Source organism: Heloderma suspectum, chromosome 3 (genome assembly GCF_057233095.1).
Source record: "Heloderma suspectum isolate Gila_16-S chromosome 3, 16-S_ref, whole genome shotgun sequence".
In the NCBI taxonomy this organism is placed as follows: domain Eukaryota; kingdom Metazoa; phylum Chordata; class Lepidosauria; order Squamata; family Helodermatidae; genus Heloderma; species Heloderma suspectum.
The window spans coordinates 313,340,465-313,360,694 of record NC_139460.1 but is presented as its reverse complement, the minus strand read 5'-3'; the positions used below and the strand labels follow the sequence as shown (position 1 = coordinate 313,360,694).

General features: G+C 45.2%; 1 protein-coding gene across 11 annotated transcripts in view; it reads left to right on the top strand.

Moving 5' to 3' along the window:
- TBL1XR1 (TBL1X/Y related 1) overlaps nt 1-20,230 on the top strand; it is a 244,353-nt gene that overhangs the window by 19,233 nt on the left and 204,890 nt on the right. For 2 of the 11 annotated variants that reach the window (XM_084847518.1, XM_084847519.1), the window contains exon 2: nt 6,938-7,055. The exons of 8 other annotated variants lie outside the window; for them this stretch is intronic. The gene's annotated coding sequence lies outside the window, so the exon portion shown is untranslated. Of the gene's footprint in view, nt 1-869; nt 7,056-20,230 lie in introns of all 11 variants that reach the window. One more of the 11 variants, XM_084847515.1, reaches the window with a different exon arrangement.

The following is a 20,230-nucleotide window of genomic DNA, read 5'->3' as shown; positions in this document are numbered from 1 at the left end:
TGTTGGCATATGGTGGGGCTTTTAATGTTACGTATTCGTTATTAGGTCCCAGTATTTTATTGGAACTTTTTTTTTGCTGTTTTAAATTGTTTGAGCATTTTGTATGTTAAAGATTTTATATTACGTTTTTATTGTGATGTAATTTTGGGTTCAAATTTTTGTGAACAGCCCAGAGAGTTTTGGCTGTTGGGTGGTATAAAAAGGAGTTTTAATGACTGCACAGCTAGAGAGACAGAGGGAAGGAGGGAGGGAGCTTAAGAATCAGCTGCATCCATTTTAGGCAGCATGTGTAGGGCAGCCATTGAGTTAAAATCAGACAACAAGCAAAGAATGGGATTTAGTAAAGATGTATAATTGCTCCAGCAAAGTCCCAGCCTAAAGAGGGAAGTTATTATAGCAATTCCTGTTAAGGAGAGTCGATGGTGAGCTTTGGTGGGCAGAGTTGCTTCGATACATGGGAACCCTTTACCGTCGCTTCAACTTGTAGCCCCAGTGGCTTACCACACAGGAAAGCCATGCACAGAAATGGCTGGTGTTTGCTCAGCTCCTGACGGCATGCACCTTTAAGGGTCACGTTGCTTTTAACGGAGATAGAGAGACCAGCATGTACAACCTGACTTAGCAGTGAGCTTCCCCAGGGACCAGGAATCACTCTCCATGCTCGTCTTCCTAGCTCCGACTCGTAGAATTAATCTAGAGTGGCTCTATATCCACTGCTTTGGTTAGGGGGAAGCTAAGGGTGGAGGAAGGTGTGGGGGATGTGTTGGATGACCATCCTCTCCTGTATCCCTGGATCAGTCTAATGGGCAGGAGGGCAGTCAAGGAGACAGTTAAGGCCCTAGGGTGTGTTTTGTTTTTTTCTTTTGCAGGGAGGGGGCTCTGGCAAGACACCGGCAGTTCCTCCCTGCCGAGGGGTGAGTAGTTGAGCAGGTGGCAAGGAGTCAGACCAGCAGCCATCACCATCACTTACTCTGGGAGGGGAAGATAACAGGCGAGCAAAGGACAAGGAGCAGTCCCAGGACACACCAGTTTATCCTTCCAGGGCACTAGGGCTTTGGCAGTCTGATACACTGGCTCTGCAAAGAGGTTGGTGGTTGCTGAGCTAATGCAGGAAACTTAGCTAATGGAAGGAGCAATCCTATGGAAGGAGCAATCCTAGACGGCCATAGCATATGTTGTTTTCTGGGAACTGACCTCGGTGGCTGATGTCAGGGTGGACACTGAGCCCATAGAATCCCAGAGTAGTTCTGATTCTGAGGAAGAGCAGTCGCTCCTGGGAGAAGAGCGCGCTCCTCTTTCCCAGGACCAACAGCTGACGGAGATTCCTCCCGCCAGCATTCCTAGTTTAGTTAGCAGTCCAGGGAGTGACCGAGCACAGATAGCAGACTTGGTGGATGCGCGACGCAGACGCAGAGAGCGGCGTCAGATGGAGGGCGCGGAAAGGAGGCGTAGTGCCCAGTTGGCGCGCAAACAACGGCTGCACCCAGAGGCTCCAAGGGAAAAGGGGAGGGACTCTCCCTAGTCCTTAAGTTCAGGGGTCTGCCAGTAATTCCCTTTCAAACGGGGACCAACTGTTCCAACGTAGGGCATAGGTACTCTGCTGCTTAGATCTAGTTGCTACCTGTAGAGTTGTTAAGTTATAAAAGAAGAATAAAGCTTTGAAAGGAATTCCTTTGTCTGTGTCTGGACTTGGCTACTGGATTAGACTGAGAGAGGCCTCCAAGGAGCCCTTGACAGCTGCGCTCTGAGGTTGGTTCCTGGAGAACTGACCTCCCCCTACTTCCGTGCTGCCTCTGAGGCAGCACGGAACAGCCCCGTCCCCCGCACTCACAAGAGGAGCGCGGAGCTGCTGGAGAGGGGAGTGGCTGGGGGCGTTCTGGGGCGGGGAGAGCATAACTGCCTGTATGACACATCCTATGACACATCCTATGTGTCATACAGAAGCTTCCTTCCCTGCTCCGTGCTCCCGTGGCTAGACAGCTGCATTTGGCTGTCTAGCCAAAAAAGCAGGGCAGGAGAAGCACGGAGGGAACGATCCCCTTGTGCTTCTCCTGCCCTGCTTTGGATAGGCGGTCGCCTCTGCGTTCGGTGGCAGCCACCTATCTAGATAGGATTGCTCCCTTAGTCACTATTTACCCTAACTGAGGGTTGAAACCCTGATTATTGTCATGGGGGTTTTAACACATGAAGAAAGTATATATTTGCCCTAGAGTTGGGGTTTCCAACGTGGTCCCTGCCAGGTCCTTCCTGATTTTTATTTTATGTTTAAATATTTTTAAAATTATTATTACTTTAAATTGGGAGGCTGGCTTGCTGCAAAGCCAAGTGTTGCCATCTAGCACCATCTTTATTTGGGTTCAAAAGAGTATTTTCTGTGTTTTGGAACTTAGACCCACCTTTTCTTTGCACTTAACTTCCTGGGGAAGTTACTTTTCTTTTAGTCTCACTGGTTTGGCTTCTGGGAAATGAGTGTTCTGTGACTGGTCATCCCACATGGCAGCCATTTTGTGAATAGGCAAACACCCCGTGGCAGCCATTTTATGAGAACGTCCATGACAGACATGCCAAATTCCAAATGTGCCTACTGACTCAAAAAGGTTAGAGGCGCCTTTCTTGGATGGTGTCAAACCAATAGCATTCTAGTCTAGACCTTCCAGCTTTTTACACTCTGGGCTTTCAAGCCGTCTTTTTCCATATCTGGCGCCAGAGACTGCTTTAACTGGAGAAGCCAGGTTTGCACCAAGGATATGTTGTTTTCCAGGAACTGACCTTGGAGCCTGCTGTCTGAGGTCAGTTCCTGGAGAACCACATACATCCAAAGCTTGTGCTCCCCTCCTTGGTGAGTTGTGGCATTCCCTGAGGAAAAAGTATTCGGACTCTGTGGCTGCTTCACACTTGCAATTTGTTCTTCACCCCAAGAGTTAGCTAAGCAGGGTTTTTTTTTTTAAATAGTACCTTTTTATTTGGAAAACTTGAGAGACAATTGTAGTATGCGAGAGCTCTGCATCTGTTCCTAAATGATCTTTGATGAACTTTTGTTCAAACTGTAAATCTTTCCAGGAAGTCGTGCTTGTAAAAGAATACCCTACAGCTCTGTGGCTTGACATTTTGCATTTAATCTGTTGTGATTTTCCTCCTCCATTTTGCAGCTGAGCGCACTTGGTTATGATAGATGTTTAGCAGTAACATGCAGACCATATCTTTTCGCTGTTCCTTTCTAAACAAAAAATTACATATTAAAGCGGTCTGCTTTCCTACATATATGGAGAAAACCCTGCTGCTGATGGGGCAGGGCTGTGCATTACCTTGGAAAAGGTCTGTTTGCCAGTTCATGGTAATGTGAGGGGTATGACCCGTTGTCCAAATGGGCCAGTTTTACAGGTGCCTAGGAGAGTTGATAGAGAATTGCCCAGGGAGAGGGGTGGCAGGAGAGGATTGGTTGGCAAAGGAAATCTTAATTGCCCCCATTTCTTCCTCTCATCATTTCCTCTGCTACAAATCCCCTCCACTGGAATAATGTTTTGAGGAACCCCCACAGTTGCCTCATGGTACTCAGCACCGCGTTTTGGAGCTTTGTTTCAGATAACTCAGGCTACATTATTGAAAGCTGATTTGGGTTTCTGAAGCTGTGCTCTAGACCTTCTAATCCTCTCAGGCGGGGGCAGTCTTGGAGGTGAGCAGCTGCTTTTGTCATGGTGGCATGCTCTGGCAAAATACCAGTGGACCATCCTTGGCGCAGGATGCGGTTTTAAGATCTTTGTAGTGGTTGCCTTATGACTTGCTCCCCCACCCACCGCCCTCACTCCTACGCACCTCCAAGGAGCCCAGGATGACATACATGGGGTGCGGGGGGAACAGGGACACATGGTTATTTATCCCATTTTATCCTTACAACTAAAGTAAGGTAGGCCTGAGAGAGAGAATGACTGGCCCAGGATCACCCAAAGAGCATCACGCAAGCAGGGATTCGAACTCGGGTCTCCCTGGCCCAAGTCCAGCATTCTACCCAGTTTAGCGCATTGCTTTCCACATGCCTTTCTTGATCTAAAACCTTCATATGAACGCTGTCAGATTGTTGGAGGGCATTGAAATAATTCTCCTATCGTAAAGGAATTTGACTTGTTTATTGACAAAGGCTGACACCCAGATAGAAACCTCCTTGGACTCTACCCACATTTAATGCTTTAAGGGCACAATTCTGTGCATGTTTCGACAGAAAAAAGGCCTACTACTCCAAGCACCCCCCAGCCAGCCAGCCATGCTGGATGGGGAATGCTGGGCAATTGTAGGATTTTTTTTCTATCTAAAGATGCATAGGATTGCACCTTAGGAGATTAAAACTTCTCAGCTGAAGAGCAAATAGCATGGGATGTGCAAGGTTCAGTGCAAGGTCTACAGTTGTCAGTGACACGAAGAGCCTACATTTAATCTGGCTGCCTTGTTGTCCCCACAACTTTCAGACACACGTGTCGAAAAAGTTCATAAAATTCCAAGCAGGCTGATCTGTGCATGTTTGGTTATGTGTGATTGTCCCCGAGCTTGTATGGCAGTGAGAGCTAATGATCAGCCACTGATAAATTAGGTTGTAGGTCAGCAGAAAGTTTTGAGGATGCTTGTATCACTTCGTGGGTGAAGAGCATGAGCTATGAACTGGAAGTTCCTTTGTTTAAACATGAATCTGAAGTGAACTCTTCAACTGGCCTTAGGCCAGCCTCCTACATCTAATATGTGGATAATAATACTAGCCTACTTGCAGAGATAAATGTGTGCGAAGCACGACAAGCACTTGGAGGAACACACTCTTTAAATACCAAGCGTTATCATTTATTATTTTTCAATAGTTGTTGCTTACTCTTAACAGAGGATTACAGTTCTGGAACAGACCTCTTCCAAAACTCTGGAGTAAAGAGTCTGATTTTCCTTGAGGTTGACTCCCTGTCTTTTCAGTAATTTGGTTGTGGTGATGTGATCTGTCGCTTGCTCAGGCATGAAGTTATTGCAGCCTGTCATATCCTAGGGGGCAAACCTGTAGTGAAAACTTGGATCAGTCTCAGGCTGTGGTGCGCTGTGATCCCTCTTAAATATGTGTGTCGGCATATTTAAGATTGCTTTCAGTGGTCCTTTTGTAATGCTGGACCTCAAGAGTTGGATGTTTTTTAGCCATGTCTTGTATGTTTCTATGTACGCAAACTGGTCCTCCTGTAGACGCAGTGCTTGTAGATACCAGCTGGTGCTCTTGAATGGTGATGCACACTCTCACGTGCATGAGAAGATGCAGCCCCCCAGTTCAGTGGGGCCCAGATGGGCATTGCCATGGAGATGTCACGTATCTGCATCAGCAGCATGTGCGGAAGGGTGTGTGTTTTCCCTTCCTCATTCAGTGCAGATGCATTTGTTAGAGGGTCATGGATTCAGGGAGTGGTATCCAGTGGTGCTGTTCTGCGAGTGGGAGGCAACTGCTGCTGGAATGGATTTCCCCTCCCCCTGTGTGCCCCCACAAATCGACTCCACAGGGTTGGGGGAGCCTCCAGTGCAGATTTGTGTCATGCATGGGGCAGGGGGAACTCCGGGAGGGGGAGGATGGGGAAGTTTGGTGAGCAAGGATTGCCACTAACGTGGGGGTTGGATCCAACCCAGTTCTAAGTGTAGCCTCTAAGATTTCATTTTAAACCAGGTCTTCCTGTATTTTTTTTTAAACAATCAATTAAAATACCTCCCCCCCCGACTTTTAATAATTCATTATTCATGTACATTTTCATGTAGTGAGTTGCTGCAGGATAAATTGTTCTTGAACCAAGGTGGTTTCAACCATGTTTCTAATTTTTTAATTTGTGTATTTCCTGAACAAGCATACCTGGTAATTGGGTACTATAACAATTAAAACGTAGCTGTTAGCAATTAAAAAAGACTTTGTACTCCCCAGGAACGTAATCTGAAATCTCTGGTTTAGAGATATAAAATTCCTGGAAATCAGTGAGCCATGACGGGGAGAGAAGAATCCCCCCCCCCCCAAAAAAAAACCCCACACAGAAATTTTGGGGAAAATTGAAATATGCAGTATTTTTAAACCTAAATGATTTTGCTTTAACAACACGAACTGCATAATTTATAACTGCATTACCATGTAAAATTGTCCCATTTGGCATATTTATGGAATTTACAGATCATTCCTATGCATGTTTACTCAGAAGAAGCCCGTTCTGTTTAATGGAGTTTACTCCCAGGTAAATGTGTATAGGATTGCTGCCTCAAACATATAAATGCTTTACAGGGCATGTGCAATCGTATACTTGACCACTCAGAAATAAGTGCCACTGAGTTCGTTTGGCCATAATCTCAGACGGGTAGGTGTGGTATCTCCAAACTAGATCAAACATGACCAGAAGAAGCCAAGCATCAATTGGATGAAAAGGAAAACTGTGTATGCTTGTCTCATGAAAATGACAGAACCCTGAAAGTAGCAGCGCCCTCAAGAGAAGCATCTTGGATTTGTGTGTTGTATATGTCTGCAGTACATGTGGGCAGCAAGCAACTCTAGTATTGGGGAAACCGTGATCTTGAGTGGAATTGCAGGGTGCGAGAAGGAGGGAGAGTTGGGGGAGAAGCATGAGCTTGTGCCCCTGACCCCAAAAAGGGACTGCACCCATGACCTACACCATACACGGGAATGATCGTTCTCTAACGCTGTCGGTTGTCATCCTACACTTTTTGAGTGAGTGAAACCTTATCTTAAAACCCATTTCTCTCATTCCAAAAGAGAAAACATTTCATAGGTGTGTTTTTCAGTGTTACCCCAAATTTCCAATTTTTCTATTGGGAAAAATCAATGTCTGGGGATTGGAAAAGAACTGTGTCTCCCCCCACCCCTGTTTTTTTTTTTTCTCTCTGGGTCTTCTCATATCTCTAGTTTGATCATGCACTCCTATCTTTTTTGCAGGACAGAATTTATACATTGTATCCAATCCTGACTATTTCCCAGTGGAACAGAAACTGCCCGTGGAAAGGTTGCCCCCTCCACCCTGCAGCCCCCTGCCTCCTGAAACCTTCTGTAGAGGGTAGGGGGACTCTGCAGAGCAGATGTGGGGGGCTTGTGGGGGGGCCGCAGGGGGAAACAGCAAGGGGAAATACTGCTGTGCAAGCGGAAGTCCACTTACTTGCTGTTGGATTCAAGCCTATTTCTGCTTAGGGAGAGCATTTACAAAACTGATAATTTCTGGTTGGCTCCCTATACATATGCAAGGACATGAAATGCATAGAATTTTGCAAAAGCAAGGGCTAGTAGTTACTGGGCAGAATATAATTTTTCCTTGACATAGAAAGTAAGTGCCCATGCTGTATTATTCTGAATATTCACAATTTCCATAACAAATATAATATATATGACCTATTGCATCGTATTTATAAAGCATACCTTTCCCCCTGGTTCATTTGCTTGCATAGAAAATCAAGTTTTAAGTCAGTGTTCAGTTTGGCTGATCATCCCGAACTGTTGTTCAGAGAGTCGTGAATGTACTGTACTGTGAGCTTGTAATGTACCATGAGCTAACGTGCATTCATCTTCCCCTCTTGCATTCTGATCCATCCTCAGTTTTCAGATTTCCTCTAATCACACTTTCTTGGGATGCCAACATTGGGCAAATAGTAGTTAGTGCTAACCCCCAAACCTTGGCTTGCAAGTTTAGTTCAAAACTAGGTGGTTTCAGAATTTTCACCAGAGCTAATTCCAAGCCTCCAAATCATAATTTTCCCAACTTGGACGTCATGGCAAGCAGTGGTTAGAGGAAGCCAGGAGACAGAGGGAGTTGGCATGCTTGACCCATGCAGGGGTACATTCCCCATCCTCCAAACTGTGGTTCGAAAGATCTTAATATGATGCTTGAACTTGGCCAGTGTGCTTGATAGAAGCTCATGTATTCAGTTTTAAGCGATGAGCACAGACTATAATGTGTCTGTCTTGAATTTAGATACTTAAATCAGGTTATTTTTAAGGGGCACTTAATGTTACTGAATATTTAAAAACAAAAGTAAAAGAAATCCTATTAAATAATGTTTTTGATTTAAATGAGTCCAATTGAAACACACGCACACAAAACCTCATCCCCGAAGTGGTTGACATTAATATGAAAAATATAACATGTGGACAGCTTGGCTCAGAGGCCTGTAGTAAGAAACACAAGAGCCTCTCTTCTGAGAAATGTCTGACTTCAAAAATATTTAATTATGTTGAGGAGAGCCTTTAAGAAAAAGCTAGGTCCCATTCCAAGCCATCAGGTATGAGAAAGACGTGAACTCAAACCAGTGAAAATGTTTTAATTTATTTATTTATTATTTATTTATTTATATTCATTTCTATACCGTTTTGAGTTCTCTTTCGTATTTCAGGGCTTTACCAGGGATTGTATTCTGGTGTCTGTTGGCCAAGAAGCCCACTCAAATACTCATAGCCTGATCCCGCACAAACTTAGTCTGAAGAAAGTCAGTGCAATGGGACTTACTTTCGTGAAAGTGTACAGGGAATTGCAGCTTTTGAAGGTGCGAGGTTTAGCCATTCTTGAGTAACTTTTATCTGGCCTGTATGAGGCAACAGGCAGTTCTTGTGGTCTCCAGTGTTTGCTTGCTTGCTTATTTATTTATTTATTACATTTATATCCCACCTTCCTTCCATCATGGAACCCAAGGTGGCTCATGTGGTTCTCAGGTGGTCTTCCCTCCAAGCACTGACCAGACCTGTTTAGCTTCAGCAAGGTGGCTGCCTCACCTGCCTGCGTCCAGTGTTGCAATAAATTCTTCATTAGTTTGTAACTACAGCAAGGAGGAGGTTAATGTTAATGCCAGCAAGGGCCATGCACCCTCTTTATTTAAAAATAAGAATAAAAATTCTTTAGCTAACAGAAGCAGAGTCTCCAACATGAATGATGTAATTGAATTTTAAGATTAACGTATACGGCACGGCATATTTGCATACACTTGTTTGATTTTTGCACAGCTTGTTCTGCTTGCTTAAGCTAGGTTTCTCCATTATTTGAACATTCTGGCAAGAAAGCAAGGGTGACGGGAATGTTTAAAGAGGGGTAATGCACAGCAACACCTCCAGGCTTCATTCCTCAAAGAAGGATGTGAAACGTGGTGCGTGGTGTGTGTGTGTGTGTGTGGTTTTTTTTTGGTAGATAAAATAATAATCTGACTCTCCGGATGCCAAATTCTGTAAAAGGTTGTGCGCTTGCAAGACAACCAGGCGCTCAGACACACAATCATCTCTAAAGCCCTGTTAAGTGACTTGTTTTATATATGGATATCAACATTCCCCATCAATTGCAGAAGTTCCTGTTTGGTGCCTTTTAAACATATGTGATTGTAGAAGACATCTTAAAACTAGATTTCAGTTGGAAACTGGGGTGAGGGGACACCCCTCCCCCCATGGGGGTGATACATTTGAATTGTTTGAATATACGCTATTCCTCATAAGTAAAGTGCAGCAGTAATTTTGCCAGGGCAGTTAAAGTCTCCATTTAACGTTCTCTTCAGCATTTCGCTCATCGAACAGATTAGGATAATGGTCGATGTAGAAAACATATTTGGCGAGAGCATAAATAAATGGCTTGGTGAACAACTTGGATTTATTTTCTTGGGCTCCAAGATCACCGCAGATGGTGACTGTAGCCATGAAATTAAAAGATGCTTGCTCCTTGGGAGGAAAGCTATGGCAAACCTAGACAGCGTAGTAAGAAGCAGAGATATCACCTTGCCGACAAAGGTCCGCATAATCAAAGCTATGGTTTTCTCAGTAGTAACGTATGGCTGTGAGAGCTGGACTATAAGGAAGGCTGAGCGCCGAAGAATTGATGCTTTCGAACTGTGGTGCTGGAGAAGACTCTTACGAGTCCCCTGGACTGCAAGGAGGTCAAATCAGTCCATCCTAAAGGAAATCAACCCTGACTGCTCATTGGAAGGACAGATACTGAAGCGGAAGCTCAGATATTTTGGCCACCTAATGCAAAGACGAAAGTCACTGGAAAAGACCCTGATGCTGGGAAGGATTGAAGGCAAAAGGAGAAGGGGACGGCAGAGGATGAGATGGCTGGATAGCATCACCAATGCAATGAATATGAACTTGAGCATGCTCCGGGAGAGAGCGGAGGACAGGAAGGCCTGGCGTGCTATGGTCCATGGGGTCACGAAGAGTTGGACACGACGTAACGACTGAACAACTTGGAACAATTTTGCAACGCGTGCTACAGGTGTGCATTGCTGCTGCTAGTACAACACCATGATATGTCATCTGGGTTGTGTCGCGGGGGAGTCAGTATATAATTCAGCGACAGCATGTGTGTTGTGTCGAGACCATAAGGTCTCTCTTCATTTACATTTTTGGGCCTTTGCTTTTAATTGTCATATTCTCAGATCACGGTTGCACTAGAACCTGTTAAAACTGCAGACCAGAACGTGGTCTATTGGGACTGTACTGGATGCCTGTGTTTCTTGCTGAGCTGTGTGTGGCTGTGGGAACTGAGTTACACAGGAGGGGAACAGGCTGGCAACTTCTGGCAATTCTTTTTAGTTAATAACAATAAACAAGCACGGCTTTGGGCACCAAGTCTTCACGCCAGCTTTCACTAAAGTCAATGGGACGGCATAATTGGAGCTGGCTTGGATTCTGCCAGGAATTTTTGTTGGCATCTTATTTGGGCCAGTATAGCATTCCACGTTCTCTTCTAAAAGGCGTCTGCAAAACTCTTTCAGGCTTCTGACTTAGTTTGACTTGTTGGGTAGCTACAGCAGCATGTAGCCAAGCCCCCGATGGCCTCTTCTGCCTTTCAAGGTGCCCTACGGAGGGATAATTTGCATTGGAGAAGGAAAGGGAGTGCTTAACCTTTCCCCTGCTAGCTGCTCACCCCTCAGGTGGCGGGGAGAGTTTTAAAGTGACTGACAGGGGAAGAGTTAGGTACACCCCCCCTTCACCCCCCCCCCCGGCATCATTTTCCATGCAAACAGCTCACTCCCAACTACATTTCCACAAGGGAGAAGGAGCTGCTGGGGGTTTCATGATATGACTATACAATGCTTCATTTTGTCTCCTTAGGCAAAGTTGTTTTCAGTGGAGGAGCTGTAGCTTAGTGGCAAAGCCTCTGCTTTGCATCCAGAAGTTCCTGGGTTCAGTCCAGGAGGGGCTAGGAATCCAAATTCCTGGAGAGCTGCTGCCAGTCAGCATCAGTGATACTAAATTAGATGGACCAATGGTCTGACTTGGTATAAGGTTGCTTCCTGTGTCCCTAACGGCAAAACAGTACATTCAGCCCTTGCGTCTGGTGTTGGCTGTGTAGTTGCCATATTTTACACTCTGGATCCTGATTACTTCAAGGACTGCCGCCTTGTCCCTGAACCTGTCCTAGGGTGAGACTTCCCTTGGAGGTCCTGCTTTGGGCCCCCTCTTTGAAATATGGTGAGAGATTACATGGGACAAGTCCTTTTCCAAAGTGGCCCCAAGATTTCTTAACTTGACCCAGGAAGGAGTTCCATCCAACCCTTCTTTCCTAGAGTTCTGATTAGGGATGTCAGAGAATTCCACCATGGATCTCGGTGGGGCCAAATGCCAGTGCATTCGGCCCCCCGAACTCCATGGTGGAACGGCCTGCCACCCCCCGCCACCCCGCGGATCCCCCCCGGGACGAGACTCATCTGGGCGGATCTTCCGGGCGGTTGCGGTGGCGGCTGCGGCGGCCGGTCTTCCGACCAGCTGCCGCCGCCGCCATTGCCACTCTTGTAAAAGAAAAAAAAGAAAGAAAAAGAAAGGCATGATAGGCTACATAAATCTTTACGTAGCCTATCATGACTAGGTTAAAAAAAACCACACACATGACGTGATACTGATAGGCTACGTAAAGCTTTACGTAGCCTATCATGGCTGGCTGGGTTAAAAAAACGAACCGCATACGCAAATGGCAGCGGCTATGGCCGGCACCATTTGCGTTCCTTATTTTTGCCCTCTTAATCTACGTAAATATTTACGTAGACTATGACGGCGAAAATCAAGGGGAATGCAAATAGCGTAGCGGGCGCTATTTGCGTCCCTTTTTGATTCCCCGTTTTAGCCTACGAAAATATTTACGTAGATTAAGAGGGCAAAAATAAGGAACGCAAATGGCGGCGGCCGTAACTGCCGCCATTTGCGTACGCAGGTTTTTTTTTTTTTTACCCAGAGCCCTCCGCGGCCGGAATTCCGGCTGCGGACGGGTCTGGCCCGGCCTGGCCGGCTGCTCCGCAGAGCTGCTGCGGAGCACAGCCGGCCTCGGAGGATTCCGGGGGGGGGAGGAACGGAGCGCCTCCCCCCCCGGCGAACAGGTAAGTGACTTTCGTACATCCCTAGTTCTGATGCCTTGCAAAGACTGTTACTTTACAGAGCTTTTGGGAGTGTTGCTAAGGAGGTTCCCCTTTCAGCATTTTTTTCTTCTGCAACATATCTTTGCTGGTTTCTTCTTTTCCTCTGTTAACAGCTGTTTAGTGTTGTCGTGGGTTTTTTAAACATATTATTTAAAATAAATATATTATTTTTAAAAATATTTCTAGAATTTGTTTGTTGCTAGCCACCTGGAGGAGATTGTTAGCTTCAGAAGGGGTGATGGGATATATTTTTATTTAAATTAGTTTAATTTTTATTATGTTGTACTGCAATGATAGTGAGTCAGAATTTATAAAAGCTACATACTAAAATGTTTACATGGCCATGTGCTGGACACATTCTTGCTCCCAACAATGCTTCTCCCTAGTTCTTACTCCCCTGTAGGTTGTGTAGTTTCTGGCCGTCCTGCTTCCCACCCTGGTTAAAGCAGTCCTTGAGAACTGTTTGCATTGTGTTTCTGCAGTTGCTTCCATTTTGTCCCGTGCTGTTTTGTTTCCAGTGTTTCTCTGGGAGAGGTGAGCCCATTTTCAATCCCTTTGGTAAGGGATAGTCAATTTCTATATATGCAGGGGGCTGGGCTATTCTTCAGACCAGAAGGGGACCAGAAGTATATTTAGCCACACAAACTGACCCCTGCACACGTGATCACACTCCCTAATAAACCTGACACCGCCTAGCAATAAAGGCTTCACAATTACCAAACATGCCCATTCAGGCATAACTGGGTATTGCATTCAGGACTTGCACAGATGTAACATTTAAAATGTGGGATCTCTCTCTTCCTTGCAACTTGCAATGCCCCTTCCCCCCCTTTTCTTTATGGGTGAATGAATCTGGATGGCTTTCTTAGGTCTCTTGGGGATTTTTCTGCAACTTTAACTGGCGCTTGTGCTGAAGTCCTAATTTACACTAATCGTATCGGAGCTATCAGTACGATTGCTCCGAAACATCCATCTCCCAGTCTTAGAGCCTACCTGGAGCAGTGGTCTCAGAGGTGGATCTGCGGGGACATTTGCTCCACCCCATGGCCATTGGCTTATGGGGCACCGGAAGGGTCTATTTGTCCTTGATGCTTTTCTAACAGCTACATGAAATTGCTCGGGGAAGTCATTTGGAGGTTTGGGCTGGAGTGTCAGCAGTTCGTGGATGATACTTGGTTCTACCTCTCTTTTTCATCCACTACTCCCCAGGAGCCTGTGGAACTTCTGAACAAGCGTCCAGAGGTGGGTTGGGGATGGATGAGGGTGAACAAGCTGAGACTTAATCCATACAAGAGTGTGGGTAGGGAAATTTCCTGTGCTGGATGGACATCTACAATTGATGGTGCGTAGGGTTGCACGCCCTCTGAAGGACCACATAAGCAGTTTGGGAGTTCTCTTGAGCCCCATCAGATGTTCAGTGAAAACATGAAGAGGAGCGCTTCAGCCCCACCACACTTGTCACACGTTTCTGGCGCCCTGAACACATGGAGGGCAATGGTTCAAACAGGAGAGCTTTCTGTATCTGTGGAGGCTCTCCACGGGATACAGTATCCTGGTTTTCCATGGAGAGCTTGGAGATTCCACAGATAAAGAGAAGAACTGTCTGAACAGGCTCTCCTGTTCAGACAGTCACCCTCCAGGTGTACAGGGTGATGGGTGCGATGATGGAGTGAGGGGTGGGTGGGGAGGGGCTGAAATGCTCTTCTCACATGTTCATTGAACGCAGAAGGAAGAATGCCTGGACAGGGCTCTCGTTGTTGTTGTTGTTCAGTCGTTCAGTCGTGTCCGACTCTTCGTGACCCTATGGACCATAGCACGCCAGGCCTTCCTGTCCTGCGCTCCATCCCGGAGTGTGCTCAAGTTCATATTCATTGCATCGGTGATGCTATCTAGCCATCTCATCCTCTGCTGTCCCCTTCTCCTTTTGTCTTCAATCTTTCTCAGCATCAGGGTCTTTTCCAGGGAGTTTTCTCTTCACATTAGGTGGCCAAAATATTTGAGCTTCAGCTTCAGTATCTGTCCTTCCAGTGAGCAGTCAGGGTTGATTTCCTTTAGGATGGACTGATTTGACCTCCTTGCAGTCCAGGGGACTCGTAAGAGTCTTCTCCAGCACCACAGTTCGAAAGCATCAATTCTTCGGCGCTCAGCCTTCCTTATAGTCCAGCTCTCACAGCCATACATTACTACTGGGAAAACCATAGCTTTGATTAGACGGACCTTTGTCGGCAAGGTGATGTCTCTGCTTCTTACTATGCTGTCTAGGTTGGCCATAGCTTTCCTCCCAAGGAGCAAGCGTCTTTTAATTTCATGGCTACAGTCACCGTCTGCGGTGATCTTGGAGCCCAAGAAAGTAAAATCTGTCACTGCTTCCATTTCTTCCCCTTCTATATGCCAGGAAGTGATGGGGCCAGATGCCATGATCTTAGTTTTTTTAATGTTGAGTTTCAAACCAGCTTTTGCACTCTCCTCTTTCACCCTCAACAAGAGGCTCTTGAGATCCTCTTCGCTTTCTGCCATTAGGGTGGTATCGTCTGCATATCGGAGGTTGTTGATAATTCTCCCAGCAATCTTAATTCCGACCTCTGATTCATCCAACCCGGCATTTCTCATGATGTACTCTGCATATAAGTTAAATAAGCAGGGTGACAATATGCAGCCTTGTCGTACTCCTTTCCCAATTTTGAACCAATCGGTTGTTCCATGTCTGGTTCTTACTGTTGCTTCTTGACCCTCGTACAGGTTTCTCAGGAGACAGGTAAGGTGGTCTGGTACTCCCATCACTTTAAGAATTTGCCACAGTTTGTTGTGATCCACACAATCAAAGGCTTTAGCGTAGTCAATGAAGCAGAAATAGACGTTTTTCTGGAATTCTCTTGCTTTCTCCATGATGCAGCGAATGCTGGCGATTTGATCTCTAGTTCCTCTGCCTCTTCGAAACCCAGCTTGTACTTCCGGTAGTTCTCGGTTCGCATACTGCTGAAGCCTAGCTTGTAGGATTTTGAGCATCACCTTGCTGGCATGTGAAATGAGCGCAATTGTGCGGTAGTTTGAACACTCTTTGGTGTTGCCCTTCTTTGGAATTGGAATGTAAACTGACCTTTTCCAGTCTTGTGGCCACTGTTGAGTGTTCCAGATTTGTTGGCATATTGAATGCAGCACTTTAACAGCATCATCTTTTAGGATTTTAAATAGCTCGGCTGGAATACTGTCATCTCTGCTAGCTTTGTTGTTACTAATGCTTCCTAAGGCCCACTTGACTTCACTCTCTAGGATGTCCGGCTCAAGTTCAGTGATCGCACTATCATGGCTATCAGGGACATTCAGATCTTTCCTGTATAGTTCTTCTGTGTATTCTTGCCACCTCTTCTTAATCTTATCTGCTTCCGTTAGGTCCCTGCCTTCTTTGTCCTTTATCATGCCCGTCTTTGCACAAAACATTCCCTTGAGATTTCCGATTTTCTTGAAGAGATCTCTAGTCTTTCCCATTCTGTTGTTTTCCTCGATTTCTTTGCATTGTTCATTTAAGAAGGCCTTCTTGTCTCTCCTTGCTATTCTCTGGATCTCTGCATTCAGTTGGGTATATCTTCCCCTTTCTCCCTTGCTTTTCGCTTCCCTTCTTTCGTGAGCTACTTGTAAAGCCTCATCAGACAGCCACTTTGCTTTCTTGCATTTCTTTTTCTTTGGGATGGATTTCGTTGCTGCCTCCTGAACAATGTTATGGACCTCCGTCCATAGTTCCTCAGGCACTCTGTCTATCAGGTCTAATCCCTGAAATCTATTCCTCACCTCCACTGTATATTCATCAGGGATATGATTTAGGTCATACCTGAACAGTTTAGTGGTTTTCCCGACGTTCTTCAATTTAAGCCGAAATTTTGCAAGAAGCAGCTCATGATCTGAGCCACAGTCAGCTCCAGGTCTTGTTTTTACTGACTGTATGGAGCTTCTCCATCTTTGGCTGCAAAGGACATAATCAATCTGATTTCGATATTGACCATCTGGTGAAGTCCATGTGTAGAGTCGCCTCTTGTGCTGTTGGAAAAGAGTGTTTGCTATGATCAGCATGTTCTCTTGGCAAAACTCTATTAGCTTTTGTCCTGCTTCATTTTGTACACCAAGGCCATGCCTGCCTGTTATCCCGGTGATTTCTTGAGTTCCTACTTTAGCATTCCAATCCCCTATGATGAAGAGGACATCTTTTTTTGGGGTTAGTTCTAGAAGGTGTTGTAGGTCTTCATAGAACCGATCAACCTCAGCTTCTTCGGCCTCAGTGGTTGGGGCATAGACTTGAATTACTGTGATGTTGAATGGTTTGCCTTGGATTCGTACTGAGATCATTCTATCATTTTTAAGATTGTACCCCTGTACTGCTTTTCCCACCCTTTTGTTGACGATGAGTGCTACTCCATTTCTTCTAAGGGATTCTTGCCCACAATAGTAGATATGATAGTCACCTGAATTAAATTCGCCCATGCCTGTCCATTTTAGTTCGCTGATTCCCAAGATGTCGATGTTCAATCTTGCCATCTCATATTTGACCACCTCCAGCTTACCTTGATTCATTGATCTGACATTCCAGGTTCCTAAACAATATTGTTCTTTACAGCATCGGATTTTCTTTTCACCACCAGACACATCCACAGCTGAGTGTCCTTTCGGCTTTGGCCCAGCCGCTTCACTCTTTCTGGCGCTACTTGGAAATACCCTCTGCTCTTCCCCAGTAGCATATTGGACACCTTCCGACCTGAGGGGCTCATCTTCCAGTGTCATCTCGTTTTGCCTTGTGATACATTCCATGGGGTTTTCTTGGCAAGAATACTGGAGTGGGTTGCCATTTCCTTCTCCAGTGGACCACATTTTGTCAGAACTCTCTGCCATGACCTGTCCGTCTTGGGTGGCCCTTCACGGCATAGCTTATGGCTTCATTGAGTTACGCAAGCCCCTTCGCCACAACAAGGCAGTGATCCATGAAGGGGACAGGGCTCTCGACTCTGTGTTAACTGGGGAAGCTCAGGTAGCGGTGGTGGCCAGGAGTGCTTTTTGCCAGCTTAGGCTGGTTTGCCAATGGTGGCCCTATCTGGAGAGGTCTGATCTTATCAGAGTTAACTATGCACTTGTGATGTCCAGGCTAGATTGATTTTATTTATTACATTTCTATACCACCCAATAGCCGAAATTCTCTGAGCGGTTCACAAAAATTAAAAACACACGTACAGCATAAAAACAATATAAAATATAAAAGCATTAAAACTACAGTATAAAAGTACAAGCAGCATAAAGCATAGCAGGAACGCAGAGTTTTAAAATACAGTAACAAATTTAAAACAGCAGAGCTAAAAGGCTAGAATGCTAAAATTCCTGGGAAAATAAAAAGGTCTTCACCTGGTACCTGGAAGACTACAACATAGGCATCAGGTGAACCTCTCTAGGGTGCTCATTGTGCAACCGGGGTGCCACAGCAGAAAAGGCCCTCTTCCTGGTAGCCACCTGCCTCACTTCCTTTGGCAGGGGCTCCCGGAGAAGGGACCCCTGAAGATTATCTTAGGGTCCAGGCAGGTACATACGGGAGGAGGCGATGCTTCAGGTAACATGGTCCCAAGCCGTTTAGGGCTTTGAATGTTAATACCAGCACTTCGAATTGTGCCCAGAAATGGACTCACAGCCAGTGCAGCTGGAAAAATACTGGCATAATATGATCTGGCTGGCCAGTGCCCGTTAACAATTTTGCTGCCCTGTTTTGGACCAGCTGAAGTTCCCGGACCATTTTCAAAGGCTGCCCCACAAATAATGCATTGCAGTAACCCAGACGAGAGGTTATCAGAGCACGGATAACTCTAGCTAGGCTATCTCTGTCCAGATAAAGGCCTAGTTGGTATGTCAGCCTAAGCTGATGTAATACCTCCTACATGGGACTGCCATTAAAAATGGTTCGGAAGCTTAAGCTCGTGCAGAATGCTATCCCCCAAGTATTGTGAGGGTCAGTGTATGTGACACCTTTACTTTGCCAACTACATTGGTTGCCAACTCTCATCTGGGGCAAATTTATTTTGCTGGTTTTAGCCTTTAAAGACTTAAATGGCTTGGGATCTACCTATTTGAATGACTATCTTCACCCATATCAGCATGCTGGCATGTTAAGGTCTACAACTGAGGGCTGCCTTATGTGCCTGTGAGTAAGAACAATCAGATGGCAGGTTCGAGAGAAAGGTCTTTTTCAGCAGTGGCCCAATGGTTACTTCCAACTGAGGTTTGGCAAGCCCCATCATTACAGGTATTTAGAAGGCTTTAAAAACCTATTTATTTACCAAGCCTTTTAATATAAGCTTTTTGGACTGATGCTGATTGGTTTTAACTGCTGACTGGCTTTGGCTGTATTTCTGTTGATTTTTGGTATCTTTGAAATGGGGTTTTTAAATATAGCATTGGTTCTTTTTTTATTAAACCTTTTCAATTAAAAAAAATATGGCAGAGATTGTTAGGCCTGCTACAATTGCTTTGGGGCTAGTTCTGGACCTGGATCTCTAGTTGTCTATCCCTGGCGTAGGATGCACATTGGAATGGTTCCCAAGCCATAAGAAAGGAGGTTGGTAAGAGCTCACAAACAAATTATTTTTATGGGGTGGTGGTCAGTCTCTCGAAGTCTTGTCTATCATGGCCAAAAGAAATAGAAAAACCTGGGTATGACACCACAGAAACATGTTTATTTTCAGGGAACCTCACCACTGTAAATTTTTAATAAAATGCAGGAAATCCCCCCCTTTTATTTCTGGACCCTTCCTTCCCTCCCCCACCCTCCAGTTCCAGAGTTAGGCTTGCTTTTGGTTGCGGTGTAGCATAAGACACTGTTCCTAGTTTTACTGCTGTCTTGTGTTTGCAACACCTATTTGGGGATTGACCAAACACAGGTTTTTCTTCCAGCGAGCCAGTATTTACTGAGTGAAATAAAATGCTGTCCTTGTCCATTTATTATGCTCTTTTGTTGTGGGAGCGCAGGTCCTAGAGAACAAGGCCACTGTGAACAATAAAGTTGATTCATATCCCTCTGGTGAAATGCTTTGGCTATGGGTGTTGAACACCAAGTCTTGTTTATACATCTCTTGGTGGTTGAGAGTTATTGGGAAATCCGTGTGTTACTTTACTTTCTTATTTTGCGTGTCTTGCTGTGCTGCCTAATTTTGGAGTTTGGGTTTGTATTTGCAGAACTGAGAACTTTTGGATTCAGATTTATTGAGAATTATGCTGAGTGAATGAGGGTAGGGTCATAAGTGTATGTTCATTGTTGCAGATGAGCTTCCATATTGCCTCAAATGTCATGCATATAAATGATCACCTATTCAGGGGCGGTTCTTGGCGTAAGTGACAGTGAGTGCAAGACAGGTCAGTTGCATAGCATATGTTCTGAACATGAAAGGTTCTAGGTTCAAAATCCAGCATCTCCCAGGCTCTTGGGTATTGTGGGCTGAAAAAAAACTTCTGCTGGGGACCTTGAGGAGAAGACTGGATGGTTTTTCAGACCATGTTTTGACCCAGCTGAAAGTAAAGGGGTTGGAAGTGTACCTTTGATTTGTCAATGGATAGTGAGCTTTGATGGCAGGCTTTCACTGTTGTTTTTTCAAACTGCCTTATAAAAGAAATTCTTTCCTGTCATTTATAGGAAATTCATAGATAACAACTCCATTACCAGATGGCTATTTAACAGTCATAGATTTTGAGTTCAGCAGATCAATACTTTTAAACAGTCAAGATGTACAATCTGCCGTAATGCTTACGAATGGGCTTACAATCCTTTTATCCTCAACCTACTTGCAACCTCAATTAATAATTTTTAAAGCCTTATAAACAAAGCAGGAGA